This window comes from Heteronotia binoei, chromosome 17 (genome assembly GCF_032191835.1).
Source record: "Heteronotia binoei isolate CCM8104 ecotype False Entrance Well chromosome 17, APGP_CSIRO_Hbin_v1, whole genome shotgun sequence".
NCBI classification, from domain to species: Eukaryota; Metazoa; Chordata; class Lepidosauria; order Squamata; family Gekkonidae; genus Heteronotia; species Heteronotia binoei.
In genome coordinates this window covers 7,105,568-7,122,135 of record NC_083239.1, presented here as the reverse complement: position 1 = coordinate 7,122,135, position 16,568 = coordinate 7,105,568, and the positions used below count along the sequence as shown (strand labels likewise).

The 16,568-nt window shown below is 48.5% G+C and overlaps 1 protein-coding gene across 1 annotated transcript in view; it reads right to left on the bottom strand.

The window, feature by feature from the left end:
* Positions 1-835: 835 nt before the first annotated feature.
* AHDC1 (AT-hook DNA binding motif containing 1) overlaps positions 836-16,568 on the bottom strand; it is a 76,388-nt gene continuing 60,655 nt past the window's right edge. The window contains 1 exon segment of the mRNA XM_060257489.1: positions 836-905. The gene's annotated coding sequence lies outside the window, so the exon portion shown is untranslated.

The window sequence follows — 16,568 nt, the reverse complement described above, 5'->3', positions numbered from 1 at the left end:
GTTTACAAGTGTCCAATGAGAACTCGGAAAATGCCTTGGCTCCCCTCCCTCTCCCCCCCTCCCCAACAAAAGAGGGTTTCTTTGTTTATCTTTAGTATTTTTTCCTAGTTTTTTTTTAATACAAACTTGGATCTTTGGGTGTATACTGCCGCAAAAACAAAACCAACCCCCAGAAACAATTAAAAAAAAGCAACTTAAAACCTCAATGAAACCCATGCTGAAATTTGCACATCACAAAACCACAGCAGATGTACAGATGCAATATACAATACACAATTTATAATAAAACATTATATACAATAAATAGGTTTCTTGTTACTTTTTTTTGTCAAACCATCTGCAAATAGATTTCTCAGTGCATACCCAACACAATTAGCTTCTCTCCTGTTTGGATTCTCTCTCTGGACTCTTTCCCCCCCTCCCCTCCCATTTCTGATTTTGAAAATGTTTGTGTGTTTTCATTTTGTTTGCTTTTTTTTTTTTGTATTGGTTTAAAAAAAATTTAAAATTTTTTTACAGTTTGAAAAGTATTTACAATTGCTGGTTTTGTGCAGAAAGAAAAGCTTCTGTTTCTCCTTCCCGCCTCCCCCCCCCCGGCCCCCACAAGCCCACTTGCTCCTCAGTAGCAGAGACCTAAGCACCTCAGTGATAGATCGAGGGCCGAGGGGAAATGAGGAAGAGGCAGCAACGCAGAAGAGTACAAGACAACAGAAGGGGGGGGGGGGTTGGGGGACAGGAAGTCTTCTCATCTTGCTGAGACTTCCGTGGGCAAGGAAGTTTCCGGTGGAACTTTCCTTCACCCCCTGCGAAGAAGCACTGTCAAGAGGAGCTGGGGATGGCAGTCTGTTGTTGCAAGAGCGGAGCCGGCATGGTTGGGGGAAGGGTCTTCTTGTCGGTTATGGAAACTGGGAAGAGAAAAAAAGAAAAAAAAACAGACCATGAAAAATGAAAGAGCTGGACGGTGCAACTGAGAGGCCCAGCTGGACTTGATTAGAGAGCCTGTTTTCAAAATACCAGGTTCTCGAGAAGAATTACTCAGTGCACCTTCATTGATTTATGTCCATTCACCATAACTTGTGAACAGGGCTAAGTCAGATCACAGGTCTGCAAGATCAGTCTTTTCTGCTCCATCTGGCGGCAGTAATTCTTCAGCTAAAGTTTCTCCCGTAACAGACCACTTGATCCTTTCAGCTGAAGACACTGTGGATTGAGCCTGGGACCTTTCGCACGCAAACAAAATACTCTACAATTGAGCCAAGCTCTACACTACAACCAGGACTTTTTGGGTAGAAAAAGCCCAGCAGGAACTCATTTGCATATTAGACATTATTCAAAGGAAGAACATACTAGGCACCTATGGGAGGAACTGATACAGGCTGTTAAACTAAAAAACTCCACACTTTTTTGGAAACTAACAAAGATTGGGGGATTTAAGACGACCTTTCTCCTGGACATGTATATCCCAGTGGAAACATGGACTGCCTTCTTTCAGAATTTATATAATGACGATGTTCAACCCCCTTTTTCAGATAACATAGAGAACCAGGACTTTTTTTGGTAGAAAAAGCCCAGCAGGAACTCATTTGCATATTAGGCCACACCTCCCTAACATCACCATTGTTTTGCGCAGGGCTTTTTTTGGGTAGAAAAAAGCCCAGCAGGAACTCATTTGTTTATTAGGCCACACCCCCTGACATCACCATTGTTTTGCGCAGGGCTTTTTTTTGGTAGAAAAAAGCCCAGCAGGAACTCATTTGCTTATTAGGCCACACCCCCTGACATCACCATTGTTTTGCGCAGGGCTTTTTTTGGTAGAAAAAACCCAGCAGGAACTCATTTGCATATTAGGCCACACACCCTGACATCACCATTGTTTTGCGCAGGGCTTTTTTGGTAGAAAAAAGCCCAGCAGGAACTCATTTGCATATTAGGCCACACCCCCTGACATCACTGTTTTGCGCAGGGCTTTTTTTGGTAGAAAAAAAGCCCAGCAGGAACTCATTTGCATATTAGGCCACACCCCCTGACATCACCATTGTTTTGCGCAGGGCTTTTTTTTTTGTAGAAAAAAGCCCAGCAGGAACTCATTTGCTTATTAGGCCACACACCCTGACATCACCATTGTTTTGCGCAGGGCTTTTTTTTGGTAGAAAAAAGCCCAGCAGGAACTCATTTGCATATTAGGCCACACCCCCTGACATCACCATTGTTTTGCGCAGGGCTTTTTTGGGGGTAGAAAAAAGCCCAGCAGGAACTCATTTGCTTATTAGGCCACACACCCTGATGCCAACCCAGCCAGAACTGCGTTCCTGCTAAAAAAAAAAAAACCTGGCTACAACCCAGTAGGACTTTGTAGAGGGCAGCATAAAAATGTCCTAAATAAATAATATAAGTCTGTGCACGCATTCAAGAAGCTGCTTTCTACCCAGTCACCTAATAACAAGCCATCACTGTGATTCATGCTACAATACAAATGGCCCTTACATATCGCACAGATAACAGAAAAATCTCACAACTAGTAGTGTGATCCTGGATCACAACAATTAGAAAGGTCCCATCCTTGTGATGTTGTACAACAGTGACAAGCATCTAGATGTAAGCCCGTTTTGCTCTTTTGCTGGCAAGTATTAGAGCAGACGGCTGACTAAGGAAATGTTACTTAGACTTGCTTGCTTCTTGTGTAGAAGTTAATTTGTAAAAAAGAGTGAGATAATTTCTGAGGAAGTTCTACTGTGAATAACTTCTGAGGAAAAGCTACAAAACAGGCTTACATCTAGATGCTTGTCACTTACTAGAGAAGGTTTTCTACAGTATCACATTATTAGTTGTGAGATTTTTATGTTATTTTATAAATAAAAGACCAATGTTGCAACCAAATCCAAGTCTCCCATTGGCTGAGGAGTGCACTCCATAAACTATTGGCCCATCATGGCTCAGTCAGTATCTCTGGCCTCCTATTGGCTTGGGGACGTTGAACAAACTGCCCAAACTGTCTTACCTCAGAGACATGGCCGCCAGCAGCAACAGACCTCTGTCGCTTCATCGATGGCCTCCCAGAACACACAGCCTCCTAAAAAGCCATGGAGCTGCCATTATCACTGTAATGCAACTAGGTGCCAAGGTCTGGCCCTGCCAGGAGCATTTCTTCAGGGGCCATGGCTGCCACCTCTTTCCTGTCACTCCCTCTTGCCCTAGGACAGACAAGGACTGGGCCACTGGGAAAGCTGCTAGCTACAGGCTGTTGCTAGGAAACCAAATTGCTTCTATCAGTAAAGAGAGAGGCCTCAGCTGAATAGAATGCCACAGAGTCCACACTCCAAAGCAGTTATTTTCTCCAGGGAGAGAGATCTGTTGTCTGGAGATAGGACTGCCAACTCTAGGTTGGAAAATTCCTGGAGGTTTGAGGGATGGAGCATGGAGAGGGTTGGGTGGAACCTCACACAGGTATATTGCCATAGACTCTACCCTCCAAACCATGGGGTACCATTGTTGCCAATCTCCAGGTGAGAGCTGGAGATCACTCAGAATTACAACTGCTCTCCAGATGGCTCCCCTGGAGAAAATGACTGTTTTGCAAGGTGGGCTGTGTTATTATACCCTGCTGAGGTCACTTCCCTCCTGCTTTGGTCCACACTGTGCTGCCGGACCAGTCACAAACTTTTAGCCTAACCTACCTCACAGGGTTGTTGTGCAGATCAAAAAGGAAAGAGGAGAATGCTGTAAGCTGCTTTGGTCCACACTGTGGAGAGAGAATGCACGTTTCCTAGGTAGAGGCTGCAGAGCGGGGAGAGGAGATGGAAAGCTGAATTCAGATCAGTTCCCCTACAGAAAGTGGCTGCCTTGGGTTGATGGGAAGACACCAAGGTTGAGGGGAAGGAATGCCTCCACTTGAGTGAGTGGGTTGAAAGACAGCAAGGGTGGGTGGGGGGGACACTCACCCAGAGCCTTTTTCACAACAGGCCTTTTTTCTAGTTAACTATAAAATACAGTAGCCACAAATCACAGTGATTGTTTTCTGCTCTTGTTTGTGGTTTTTCTGCTCTACCAAATCACGACATTGGTGTATCATGGCCAGGCCTGCCTACTCTGACTAGCAGTGGCTCTCCAGAGTCTCAGGCTGAGCTACTTCACGTCACCTCTTATTTGATCCTTTTAAATGGAGATGCTGGGAGTTGAACTCAGAAATTTCTGCTTGCAAAAGCAGGTGCTCTCTCACGGAGTCCTAAATGTGCCTATTCAGTTCAATCTTGTCTCCTCCGACTGGTAACGGCTCTCAGGCAGAGGAAAGCTTTTTTCTAGAGGTTGAATTGTGGCCACCAAGCTTCTGCACCCCCTGCAGCTCACCTTTCACCCTAGAGTTATCTGCAAGCATCTTTCTGCAAGGATCTGCTGTCTCTTCAAGGCATGCCAAGATCTTTGTTAATCTGTGGAAAGTGGATGATAATGTCATTGGACAGGGGCTGGCCTGCTTGACCTAGTGTGGGCCAAATCTCTGATTATAAATGAGAAGCATGGGGAGCCGGGCGGTGGGGGAGGGGGGAGCAGAGAGCAACAGAGGCTGGAAGGTGCAACGATCTTGCTAGAAAGAAGGGCTTATTTGTGAATCTGTATGTCTGGGTATGCAGCAGTAGTGGGAAGAAGAAGATATTGGATTTATATCCCGCCCTCCACTCCAAAGAGTCTCAGAGCGGCTCACAATCTCCTTTCCCTTCCTCCCCCACAACAGATACCCTGTGAGGTAGATGGAGATATTGGATTTATATCCTGCCCTCCACTCCGAAGAGTCTCAGAGCGGCTCACAATCTCCTTTACCTCCCCCCCCCCCCACAACAGACCCCCTGTGAGGTAGATGAAGATAGTGGATTTATATCCCGCCCTCCACTCCGAAGAGTCTCAGAGCGGCTCACAATCTCCTTTACCTTCCTCCCCCACAACAGACACCCTGTGAGGTAGATGAAGATAGTGGATTTATATCCCGCCCTCCACTCCGAAGAGTCTCAGAGCGGCTCACAATCTCCTTTACCTTCCTCCCCCACAACAGACACCCTGTGAGGTAGATGAAGATATTGGATTTCTATCCCGCTCTCCACTCCGAAGAGTCTCAGAGCGGCTCACAATCTCCTTTCCCTTCCTCCCCCACAACAGACACCCTGTGAGGTAGATGGAGATATTGGATTTCTATCCCGCTCTGCACTCCGAAGAGTCTCAGAGCGGCTCACAATCTCCTTTCCCTTCCTCCCCCACAACAGACACCCTGTGAGGTGGGTGGGGCTGGAGAGGGCTCTCCCAGCAGCTGCCCTTTCAAGGACAACCTCTGCCAGAGCTATGGCTGACCCAAGGCCATTCCAGCAGCTGCAAGTGGAGGAGTGGGGAATCAAACCCGGTTCCCCCAGATAAGAGTCTGCACACTTAACCACTACACCAAACTGGCTCTCCCAGTTTGTCTCAAACTGGGACAAAAGAAATAGGGCCAACCTTCATAGCAGCTGATCTGGGATCCCGCAAATGCATATGGCTGCTTGCAGTTCCTCAGCAGTGAAGTCACTGTCTAAAGGCTCTCCTCGTTCTCATTTTATATAGTTCATTTACAGCTCAGCTTTCTGACTGAGACTCAAGGTGGATTACAAATTAAAAAAAAACAACAACAACCATTCAGTCAGACAGCAGGGACCTTCAATAAGCAATACTTCACCAACTGTGGCATAGTGGCTAGAATGCCAGGCTACCATTGAGGAGTCCCAGGTTCAAATTCCTCTTCTACAGAATCTTGCTGGGTGACCTTGGGCCAGTCATGGTCCGGCTGCTAGCCTAACATTACCTCAGAGACTGCTGAGAGGATAAAACAGAGGAGGCTGCGAGGAACAATCTTGTAAGCTGCTTTGAGTCTGTGCTGGATTATTAATATCCAGGCCTCGGATACAGCAGGAGCTCACAGGAGCCCAGCTCCGGAACCTTTCTGAGGGTCCCCCCTCCTCCTCCCCACCTTATCCATTGAATAGTAGTTGCAGCTGCGTAGCAATCCCTGGATGAGCTCCACCACCTATTTTTCTACTAAACGACCCCTGTTAATATCTAAACAAATGCATGTATCTTAAGAGATTAGACTTGCCTCCAACGTTTATACCCTGTCCTCTCCAAGTGAGTCACATCAAACCAAGCTCAGACGCAAGAGCTGCCTCGGCTCACGAGGGCCTGGCTTGTAATTCCAAGGATGACCCACGAGAGGCTTGAGAGTCACGCACATGCAGAGAGATGGAGAGCGGAACCCTCCTACACCAAAGATTCTGGAGGCCCTAAGGCAGAAGAAACGGAGTGACAGGCATCCTAGAGAAAGCGAAGGATGAGAAGAGCTGGGGGATCTGTTGCCATAGCTACTGCGGCTGCAAGACACGCTCAGCTTAGTGAGCACGGAGGAGCGGCAGAAGGCACCCAGTGGACTATAGAGAGGCTCTTAGAAGTGCCAACAAGATGGCTGCCGTTAGGCAGGAGCCGAGGCGGAGGAGGTGGCAGGGTGTGCTAATGGCACATCTGCTTGTGAAACACACAAGGGAGGATGTAGTTTTAAAGGGTGCCCTCGCGAATGCCTGGCTGATCATCAGCTCAGTGCTTTGGTAGATTTATAAAGGATGCAGGCCATGGCAAATACGCTCCGTTTTGCTTTTCCATGCACTGGCTTCATCCGTGTGCCATGTTAGCATGGTAGCGGCACCCCCCCTCCCCCAAGCCTATTGATTACTGAAGGGCAATGCTTGAGTGGACCAACACCATGTGCTTTTAAATAGGACCGTAAGAGGTTTTAAATCAGGCCCTCGTTCTTAGACAACTTTTGATTTTAAAGGTTCTGATATCCAGGAAGAATCCAGGGAGCCTGAGCCAAAGACAGAGCTCCACGCATAGGGTTGCCAATCCCCAGGTGGGGGCAGGGGATTCACCCGATTTGGAGGCCCTCCCCCCGCTTCAGGGTAATCAGAACGCGGGGGGAGGGGAGAGAAATGTCTGCTGGGTACTCATGATTCCCTATGGAGACTTATTCTCATAGAAAATAATGGAGAATTTATCCACAGGTATCTGGGGCTCTGGGGGCCCTGTTTTTTGAGGTAGAGGCACCAAATTTTCAGTATAGTATCCAGTGGCTCTCCTCAAAATACTCCCTACGTTTCAAAAATATTGGACCAGGGGGTCCAATTCTATGAGCCCCCAAAGAAGGTGCCCCTATCCTTCATTATTTCCTATGGAAGGAAGGCATTTAAAAGATGTGCGGTCCCTTGAAATGCGATGGCCAAAACTCCCTTTGGAGTTCAATTATGCTTGTCACACCCTTGCTCCTGGCTCCACCCCCAAAGTCCCCAGATATTTCTTGAATTGGATTGGCAACCCTACCCATGCACTCTGTCAGGAGCTGAGCAAATAGCCAAAGTTTTCTGCTTGTTCCACTGGCCGATGCAGTAGCAGGCTCTGGGTCAAGCGGTGAATTCAAGCCAGCATGGTGTTGGTGTTAAGAGTGTCAGACCAGGGTCTGGGAGACCTAGGCTTGAACCCCCACTCTGCCTTGGAAACTCGCTGGGTGACCTTAGACCAGCCTCCCACCCTCCCTCTCTCTCGCTCAGCTTAACACTCCCTCAGGGTTGCTGTTGTAAGGATAAAATGGAGGAAGAATGATATGGGTATAAACGTACAAATAAAGTTAAGTGTGAAATAAGCTCCTTATGGGAATGGAAGAGCGCCTTCCACAGACACTATTACCCTGTTCTTTGTCACCTCACAGCCTGCCTCTCGTGGCCCAGCAGAGCCTGGGAAGGGCACTCAGTATAAATGTGGTGCTGTTGAGCTCACCCTCCAAAGCATCCATTTCTTCCAGGGGAAAGAGATCATTGTAGTCTGGAGATCACTTGTAATTCCAGATCTCCAGGCCCTACCGTGGTTGGTAACCATGCACACCCTCTCTGCAAAAGTCTGTCTCATGGAACAATACGAACATACATATGAACATATGAAGCTGCCTTATACTGAATCAGACCCTTGGTCCATCAAAGTCAGTATTGTCTACTCAGACTGGCAGCGGCTCTCCAGGGTCTCAAGCTGAGGGTTTTCACACCTATTTGCCTGGACCCTTTTTAGTTGGAGATGCCGGGGATTGAACGTGGGACCTTCTGCTTCCCAAGCAGATGCTCTACCACTGAGCCACCGTCCCTCCTACATATGAAGCCGCCTTATACTGAATCAGAACTTGGGTCCATCAAAGTCAGTATTGTCTTCTCAGACTGGCAGCGGCTCTCCAGGGTCTCAAGCTGAGGTTTTTCACACCTATTTGCCTGGACCCTTTTTAGTTGGAGATGCCGGGGACTGAACGTGGGACCTTCTGCTTACCACGCAGATGCTCTACCACTGAGCCACCATCCCTCCCCTTCTAGCGAATCAGACCCTGGGTCCATCAAAGTCAGTATTGTCTTCTCAGACTGGCAGCGGCTCTCCAGGGCCTCAAGCTGAGGTTTTTCACACCTATTTGCCTGGACCCTTTTTTGGAGATGCCGGGGATTGAACCTGGGACCTTTTGCTTCCCAAGCAGATGCTCTACCACTGAGCCACCGTCCCTCCCCAAGATATGAGCATATGAAGCTGCCTTATACTGAATCAGACCCTTGGTCCATCAAAGTCAGTATTGTCTTCTCAGACTGGCAGCGGCTCTCCAGGGTCTCAAGCTGAGGTTTTTCACACCTATTTCCCTGGACCCTTTTAGTTGGAGATGCCAGGAATTGAACCTGGGACCTTCTGCTTCCCAAGCAGATGCTCTACCACTGAGCCACCGTCCCTCCCCATATGATTAACAACTTGGCTTATTAACAATATGATTACCAACTTGGTTTCTGAATGACTGAACGCAAGACAATGCACCTCAGTAATCATACCAAAGTTCTATCCTGTTTCTCTCGTGACCATCCAGATGCCCACAAAGACTCAAGCAAGGCATCCAGGCCTTTGCTATCTCAGGCTGTTGCTCCCCTCCATACGCTGGTACTCAGAGGTATACTGTCTCTGAACATGGAATTTCTATTTGGCTGATCACTATTCTCTGTGAGTTGGTCCAGTCCAAAAGCCACCAATGGTGGGGCCAGCATCCCATAAATGAATTCTGTATCATATGCAGAAGGGTGTGCATGAAGCAAAGTCTGTCTGAAAACTACAGCTTCTCATTGGTTAACTCTATATTCTGGCTTTTACGTAAAACATTCTGACTGAGCTGGGGGTGGGGGTTTCTTTCCTGGTCAGCTGGTATCCTATTGTTTGTTCTAGAATTCAGCCTCATCCGCTTTCCCCTTCCATGTGGGACCCACGCCATTCACAAAAAATGTACGACACAGTCCTCCCTACATTGTACCACTTCAGAACAACTGTGTGTGGAGGGGAGTAGATGGAGGGGAGGGACGGTGGCTCAGTGGTAGAGCATCTGTTTGGTAAGCAGAAGGTCCCAGGTTCAGTCCCTGGCATCTCCAAAAAAGGGTTCCAGGCAAATAGGTATGAAAAACCTCAGCTTGAGACCCTGGAGAGCCGCTGCCAGTCTGAGAAGACAATACTGACTTTGTTGGACCAAGGGTCTGATTCAGTAGAAGGCAGCTTCATATGTAGGAGGGACGGTGGCTCAGTGGTAGAGCATCTGCTTGGGAAGCAGAAGGTCCCAGGTTCAATCCCCGGCATCTCCAAAAAAGGGTCCAGGCAAATAGGTGTGAAAAACCTCAGCTGGAGACCCTGGAGAGCCATGAATGGGGCTGTGGCTCAGTGGTAGAGCATCTGCTTGGGAAGCAGAAGGTCCCAGGTTCAATCCCCGGCATCTCCAAAAAAGGGTCCAGGCAAATAGGTGTGAAAAACCTCAGCTTGAGACCCTGGAGAGCCGCTGCCAGTCTGAGAAGACAATACTGACTTTGATGGACCGAGGGTCTGATTCAGTAGAAGGCAGCTTCATATGGTCATATATGATTTTTCACACACAGAATATTTTAGACATTCAAACATGCAAATCTCCAACTGCAAGTGTGTCAGTGAATTCCAAGTGCCTCTTGTCTTTTTCCTGATGTTTTCCATAACAACCAGGGCTGGTGCATCCATTAGGCAGTCTTAGGCGGCTGCTTGGGGTGTGGCCTGGGGAAGGGGGTGCCAGTTTGGGCCCTCCCCCTCTCCCATGCCTCCACAGCAAGGGAAATAGATGAGCCTGGCAGCGTGGTGCGACTCCTGCACCTCTGTGCCGCCACCCAGCCACCATTGCTCCATCTCCCCGGCTTCCAGAAGCTTCCGGAAGCCAGGAGGTGGAGAGATGGTGGCCTGGTGTGCTTGCTCTGTTGCACCACTGGGGCTGAAAGGTGCTGGCAGTGGGGTGGGGACAGTGCCTTGCCTGGGGTGCCGGCCTTACACCAGCAATGACAACTTAGGTGCTAATTCTTTCAAAATCCTCCTTTACCTGCTATACTTTCAGCCAGGCTTTCAAACATCCTGTACTTAAACAACCCTTCTGTGACCTCTACAGATTAAGCAAATTAGCATCCGTGCATTTATTTTGCTCTTCTTATCCTACTTCTGCAAATGAGGCTATGGGACCTAGCGCTCCATGCTGTTCCCAAGCTCTGCTCCTGGCCACTGGGCATCTTCGTCAGCTTCCCACTCTGACTTTCAGCTTCCCACACTGACTGCTGAGATTGCAGCAAGGACCATTCAGCCCACACAGCTGCAAAACAATCTTCACAGTCTTGAGGGACAGAAGCCCACTTTTAAAAGGAAGACGAAAAAGCTGAGAGTCTCCATATGTTTAATGGGTTGTGTGTGTGTGTGTGTGTGTGTGTAAAAGGAGTAGTTTGGAGGGGGGGGGGAGAGGGTTAAAGATTTCCAAAATTACATCAGATACGGAGAGAAAATTTTCTCTCTCCCCCCCCCCCCACAACGCTAGAAATTGGGGCAGCGCTGGCTTCAGATTTGGGGGGCCCTAGATAGAGACTTCCAGGCCTCCTCTGATACTTCTCACCTGCTGGCCCACATGCCTATGTATCCTTCCTCCATCCCCTCAGGAGCCCTTGCAGGTGGTTAACTGGAGCAACCGTCCCTGTAGCCAATTGCTTTGGAAAACAGGATATAAGACGGGATGGGTATCTGACCCGTCCCAACAGTGCTCCTTTTCCTTCTTAGTTTTGCACCAACCTATGCATTTGCACGGGGTGGGGGATGGTATAGCCCATCTTGTCAGATTTCGGAAGCTAAGCAGGGTCATCGCTTGGAAAGGAGGCCACCAAAAAAAAGGCTCTGCAGAGGAAGGCAATGGCAAACCACCTCTGCTCCTGATTTGTTTTGAAAGCTCCTTGCGTAGGTCGCTGTAACTTGGTTGCGACTTGACAGCTTCTTTTACACACATAAACACACGCAAATCTGCACAAAGAATTGTCAAAGAGCCAGTTTGGTGTAGTGGTGAAGTGTGCGGACTCTTATCTGGGAGAACCGGGTTTGATTCCCCACTCCTCCACTTGCACCTGCTAGCATGGCCTTGGGTCAGCCATAGCCCTGGCAGAGGTTGTCCTTGAAAGGGCAGCTGCTGTGAGAGTCCTCTCCAGCCCCACCCACCTCACAGGGTGTTTGTTGTGGGGGAGGAAGGGAAAGGAGATTGTGAGCCGCTCTGAGACTCTTCGGAGTGGAGGGCGGGATATAAATCCAATATCTTCATCTACCTCACAGGGTGTTCTGCTGTGGGGGAGGAAGGTAAAGGAGATTGTGAGCCGCTCTGAGACTCTTCGGAGTGGAGGGCGGGATATAGATCCAATATCTTCATCTACCTCACAGGGTGTCTGTTGTGGGGGGGGGGAAGGTAAAGGAGATTGTGAGCTGCTCTGAGACTCTTCGGAGTGGAGGGAGGGATATAAATCCAATATCTTCATCTACCTCACAGGGTGTCTGTTGTGGGGGAGGAAGGGAAAGGAGATTATGAGCTGCTCTGAGACTCTTCGGAGTGGAGGGCGGGATATAGATCCAATATCTTCATCTACCTCACAGGGTGTCTGTTGTGGGGGAGGAAGGGAAAGGAGATTGTGAGCCGCTCTGAGACTCTTCAGAGTGGAGGGTGGGATATAAATTCAATATCTTCATCTACCTCACAGGGTGTCTGTTGTGGGGGAGGAAGGTAAAGGAGATTGTGAGTCACTCTGAGACTCTTCGGAGTGGAGGGCGGGATATAATTCCAATATCTCCATCTACCTCACAGGGTGTCTGTTGTGGGGGGGAAGGGAAAGGAGATTGTGAGCCACTCTGAGACTCTTCAGAGTGGAGGGTGGGATATAAATCCAATATCTTCATCTACCTCACAGGGTGTCTGTTGCGGGGGAGGAAGGGAAAGGAGATTGTGAGCCGCTCTGAGACTCTTCAGAGTGGAGGATGGGATATAAATCCAATATCTTCTTTTCCTTCCTCTAGTTCTGAACTATTTTGCTGTCTATGTTGACCGTAGTGTCTAGGCAGGGCCTATTGTGTGAATTCTGTATTCACTTTGTAGGCACTTGCAACACTGGTCACACAAAACTCAACTCTTTTGCATCTACCAAGTCCCCTGCTGCCTTTATTATTTTCATTCCCCTAGGCCTAATTCTCAATGGACAATCTTATGGAGATTTACCCATAGCTTAGGGTATCAGTGTTAAAGGAAAGGGTTAAAAGGAGGACATCCAGTCCCCTTCCTCCCCATTGAATTGGTTTAATTGAACATTTAATGTGACTTTAGCATGGCTGTTTCGGTATGCTAATCCAGTATCACTTGATCGTTAAAAGGGAAGTCCCTTTCCAAAATGGAACACATACCAGACCTGGCATGCAATTAGTGCCAAATTACCAGGAACCTGGAGGTTTTGAGGGTGTCCTGATTAAAGCTGGAAGCTTTAGGAGGGAAAAAAGGGCAGAGGCCACCCGTGCACCAAGAAAATGCACTCTGATGGAAGCGACGTCCTGTTAGTATGCAGCAGGTACGCAGAAGATGGAGGGACTTAATCAAGAGGATTAAAGGCACAGGTGTATGCGGAGGGGCCTGGTGCCATCAGGAAAATGCTTTAAAACACTGAGCAATGAAAGAATCTCAGCTAAAGGGAGGCTGTATGGAATAGGACGGGAGGATCACAATATACTGCAGGTGGATGTTTCAGTAGCTGAAGGTAGCCCGCTAGTCTCGCCTTAATGCACTCACAGTCTCCATCCATGACGCACAAAAACCATTGCCTTCATTTGGTCCCAGAGATAGAACAGAATGGCCTGTGCAAACTGGCACAATATTGGCTGAATATCCTCTCTGCTTTCCTGGGTCCACCAAAAAAAAAGCCCCAGGGAGCCAAATTTTTTGCATCCACTGAATTCTGCACCAGCTAAAGCTTCTCAGTCATGTTTGAGGACAGCCCTTGCTCCAATACAGCACAGTGCAGCTGTAAAATCCTAAGAGGGTACAAAAGACATTTCTAGCTAATAGAAAAAAAAACCAGGTCACTCACCTATAACTGATGATCTCCAAGTGGCCATCTGTGCAGTCACAGATTCAACAGGGCTCTTGTTAACTTCTTAGTTTTGTACCAATCTATGAATCTGCATGGGAGGGCATGGTATAGTCCCTGTCTGTGCCTGTGCTGGGAAGCTTCAGAAGTTCTTCAGACAGCTCTCTTATGAGACAGGCTTTACGTCAGCTCTGGGGACTGAGGGAAACTCCACACCCACTCAGTTCCTTTTGAACACTGCTAGTAAGTCCTATCAATGTAAGGTCAGCAAACAGGAGATTCCAGCAGTGGGGAGGGTTGGGTGGGCATGTGTGACTGCACAGATGACCACTTGAAGATCCATCATTTACAGTGAAGCAACCTATTCCTCTTCTTCATGGTCTCTGTGCAGGCCACACACTGGGTGACTAGTGAGCTGAGGAAGAGAGGAAGGTGGGCGCTAGAATAAAGTTTTTTAATTTCTCCCCAGCAGCAAGAAAAAGAAAAGAAACCTCAAGTCAGTGTAAGATGGATTTAAGGACCACTTGACTAAAGGTGTCATCCCTCCTAGCTTTAACATCCAAAGGCCAACAGCCAAGACTAGGTAGCCACAGCACAAATGTCCTGAGACCCCCGCCAAGAGGTCACCATTGCCCTGGTGGAATGAGTTCTAGGCAGATGAGGTAAGGGCTTTCCAGCTAGTTGATAAAAAGGTAAAAGGTAAAGGTAGTCCCCTGTGCAAGCACCTGGTCATTACCAACCCATGAGGTGATGTCACTTCATGACGTTTTCATGGCAGACTTTTTACGGGGTGGTTTGCCACTGCCTTCCCCATTCATTTACACTTTACCCCTAGCAAGCGGGTACTCATTTTAGCAACCTCAGAAGGATGCAAGGCTGAGTTAACCTTGAGCTGGCTACCTGAGCCTAGCTTCTGCCAGGATAGAACTCAGGTTGCGAGTGCAGCTTAGACTGCAGCTTACCACTGTGCCGTGGGAGCACAACACAATAGCTGACAAAACCCACTTTGAAATGCTGCTTGGAAATTGGGAGCCCCTGCGGGGATTAGAATAGGAGATAAACAGGTGAGTGTCCTTTCTAAAAGGTTTTGTCCTAGCCAGATAAAAGGAGGAAGGGAAAGGTCCCCTGTGCAAGCACCGGTCATTTCCGACTCTGGGGTGACGTTGCTCTCACGTTTTCACGGAGGACTTTTTAAGGGGTGGTTTGCCATTGCCTTCCCCAGTCATCTACACTTCCCCCCCAGCAAGCCGGATACTCATTTTACTGGCCTTGGAAGGATGGAAGGCTGAGTCAACCTCAAGCCGGCTACCTGAAAACCCAGCTTCCGCTGGGATCGAACTCAGGTCGTGAGCAGAGCTTAGGACTGCAGTACTGCAGCTTTAACACCGCACCACGGGGCTCTTAGATAAAAGGAGAGCAAATGGCAAATGTCCAACATATGGAAGGTCTCCTGGCCCTCATTGGTAGGATGGGGGAAAAAAGATGGGAGGATCACTGGCTGAGATTGGTGAAAAGGAAGTCCACTTTGGGGAGGAACTACAGGTCTGGTCTCAACACTACCTTATTGTAGTGGAAGTCTGCAGAGCGAGGATTGATTCTTAGAGCAGAGTTTGCTAGTTTATCATGCCAACGTAAGTGCCACCGGAAGGGCTGTTTTCCAGGACACGAGGTATAGTGGAGCAAGTGGCTCAAAAGGTTTGCCTAAGACTTTTGACAGGACCAAAGACTAACTCCAGTCCAGCACCAATGATCTATGTGGTGGGCAGAGAATCAACAGACCTCTCAGGAATGCTTTTGCAGTTGGGTGTGAGAAGACAAGTTCATCCATCAACAAGGATATGGGAGGCTGAAATGGCAGATAGGAGCATCTTGATGGAAGAAAAACTGATTCCTTACTGGTGCAGTCATTAGGTATGTAAGGATTGCTGTCAGCTGCACCGTGTCAGGTCATAAACCCCTGGGCATGGTGTATGGCACAAAGAGTGTCCGCTTCAAACAACAGGAGCGCCTAGTAGATGGTTTCTTGGCATTCAGTAAAGATCTCAGACACCTGTGGAGGGAGGTTTAAGGTCAGATCATCCAAGTGGTCAATCTGACGAATCTAGGATTGTGATCGAAAACCTGGTTCTCTCGCTGACACAGAGATCTGCACTACCTGGCAGCTGGCAGCAATGACCTTGCAATAGCTGCAGTAGAAGCAGGAACCAGGGTGCTATGAGGATGCACATCATGTGGTCACTGAGAAAGATACCAGTTGCGGCCATTGGTGGTGGTGGTGGTGGGGATTTTCGTGTTACAGCCACTGCATTGCTTAAAGAAGGCTGTCCCTTCTATATTCTGCCCCCACAAGGGGGAAAATTGAGAGACGAATGGGGAGAAGGCTAAAAAAGGTCGGGGAAGTCCAAAGGATGTTTTCTTTTTTACAGCTTTTTAGGTGAAAAGAAAGGCTGTCCATGAAGAAGAAGAAGATGATATTGGATTTATATCCCGCCCTCCACTCCGAAGAGTCTCAGAGCGGCTCACAATCTCCTTTACCGTCCTCCCCCACAACAGACACCCTGTGAGGTAGATGAAGATACTGGATTTATATCCCGCCCTCCACTCCGAAGAGTCTCAGAGCGGCTCACAACCTCCTTTCCCTTCCTCCCCCACAACAGACACCCTGTGAGGTAGATGAAGATATTGGATTTATATCCAGCCCTCCACTCCGAAGAGTCTCAGAGCGGCTCACAATCTCCTTTCCCTTCCTCCCCCACAACAGGCACCCTGTGAGGTAGATGAAGATACTGGATTTATATCCCGCCCTCCACTCCGAAGAGGCTCAGAGCGGCTCACAATCTCCTTTCCCTTCCTCCCCCACAACAGACACCCTGTGAGGTAGATGAAGATATTGGATTTATATCCCGCCCTCCACTCCGAAGAGTCTCAGAGCGGCTCACAGTCTCCTTTCTTTTCCTCCCCCACAACAGACACCCTGTGAGGTGGGCGGGGCTGGAGAGGGCTCTCACAGCAGCTGCCCTTTCAAGGACAACCTCTGCCAGAGCTATGGCTGACCCAAGGCCATTCCAG